Raw genomic sequence first — 2,360 nt, forward strand, 5'->3', positions numbered from 1 at the left:
TTTTAATTTTATGAGACGAAATTTCGTCTTCAAAATGAGAATCGAATAATTGCTCAATCACAATATTTTTTCTCTTATATCTCTTCTTAACTTGTGGAACAATAAAAAATTTTTGATATTATCTCACTTTGCATGTTCATCTTCGATTGCTTCTTCGATAATGTATTTTCAGAAACTTTGATTTTATTCGATAAAATCTCAGTTTGATTATTGAAAACTGAATTACTTTCAACTATATTCTTGTAATTCTTCAAGGCCGGAGGTGGAGTAAAACAACTTAAGTCAAAAGATGGTACTGAGAGAACCATAATACTGCTATCTTCTAATAATATAGGGCTCTTCCAAGTTAGAGTAGAATCGGACTTAGATTTTAAAAGCATAATTCAAATACAAGTGAAAATCAACATAAAAATAATTGTAGACACTTAATTTTGTCCCTTCCAACGTTGATTTTATTCATTTTTAACTCACTTTACCACGTGTCCTCATCTATGTGATCATACCCCACAAAAATATAAAAATAACAAACTCTCTAACAAATTAACAACCTTATCCTAACCAACCTACCCCACCTACCTTACCCCTACTACCCCATCCTTGGCACGTTCTTTTTCTCCACTCACAATTTATATACTCATATCACAAACAGAGAAGAGGGGAATAGAGACACTTACTGGAATCTGTTAGCCCATATGTTATTGGGCCTTTAGTTTATGGACCTTTAGGTTATTGGCTATGTATATATATAGCCTACTTTTGTTTTAGTTAGTTTTTTATGCTTTTCAGATTATATTGTAAACCTTAGCCTTTCTTTCTTTCAATAAAGTTCTATTAACATGGTATCAAAGCTAGTTTGATCCATGTCCTTTGATTTGTTGGTTGAAGATTTTGTAGCAGGCACCTACTGCGCGGATCGAACTGGTATTGTTCGTCTTTCGTTCTTTTGCTTGCTGCCATTGTTGTTCGTTCGGAATTGTTCAACCTAGGGTTTTGCATCTTTTTGTTTTTTTTGAATTGTTTGTGTGTTGCTGTGTTTACAATGACTGGAAAGGATGATTCTCTCCAGTCCATTAGTACTCAATTAGATGGTAAGAACTATGCCTATTGGAGTTATGTCATGAAGAATTTTCTTCGTGGGAAGAATATGTGGGGTTATATCACTGGAGTAAAACTAAGACCTATCGATGATAAAACTGAAAATTTTGATTTGTTGGTGGACTTATGGGAAACTAATAACTCCAAGATTATCACTTGGATCAACAATTCTGTAACTCAGTCAATTGGTATGCAATTGGCTAAGTATGACACAGCAAAGGAGGTCTGGGATCATTTGGAAAGACTGTACACTCAGTCTAATTTTGCTAAGCAGTACCAGTTGGAGTATGATATCCGTGCTCTTCAACAGCATGATCTCAGTATTCAAGATTTTTATGCTGCCATGTCGGATTTGTGGGATCAATTGGCACTTACTGAATCTGCAGAGTTAAAAGGTTTTGGGCCGTACATTGCTAGACGGGAAGAGCAACGCTTGGTTCAGTTTTTGATGGCACTACGTTCTGACTTTGAGGGCCTACGTGGAACAATCCTTCATCGATCTCCCCTCCCTACTGTTGATTCTGTGGTTCATGAACTGATTGTAGAGGAGACTCGTATCAAGTCTCAAGTGGATAAAGGGTCTAAAGTAACTACTACTCCTGTCGTGTTTGCTGCTTCAACTGATCAGTCTAGGCCACCACGTACTCAGACTCGACAATCTCCTAACGTTGCATTTGATGAGTGTGCATTCTGCAAACAGAAAAATCATTGGAAGGCTCAGTGTCCGTTGTTACTTAACAAGGTCAAACAGCCTCAATCTGGGCAGCAACAGAAATATGGGCAGCAAAAGTCTCCGTCACGCTCCTCTGGTGCTCTTCCATGGTCATCTCGTCCTCCACAGTTCGCTGCTGCTGCACCATCTGTAGATGTTGAGTCTGTTAGCACTATGCCACCTTCTGCGTTGGATCCCCAGGTTTTCGAACAGTTCAGACAGTTCTTCGTTTCTAATCCTACGGCCATGTCAGCATCTATGTCTCATTCGGGTTCAGTTTCTTCTAGTACCTCAGGTATTCCCTCCTCCTTGTGGATATTGGATTCTGGTGCGTCTCATCACATGTCCCCTCATTTGTCATCGTTTGGTTCTTTGTCACCCATTTCACCAATCTCTGTTATGTCCGCGAGTGCTGTACCTATGTCAGTCGAGGGTGTTTGTTCTGTTACTACCCCTCACATTGTCCTCTCTGATGTTTATTACATTCCCAAACTTGCTTTAAATCTTGTTTCGGTCAGTCAGTTGTGTAAGGCTGGTAATTGGGTGTTTTTTT

Source organism: Capsicum annuum, chromosome 2 (assembly GCF_002878395.1).
Source record: "Capsicum annuum cultivar UCD-10X-F1 chromosome 2, UCD10Xv1.1, whole genome shotgun sequence".
In the NCBI taxonomy this organism is placed as follows: Eukaryota; Viridiplantae; Streptophyta; class Magnoliopsida; order Solanales; family Solanaceae; genus Capsicum; species Capsicum annuum.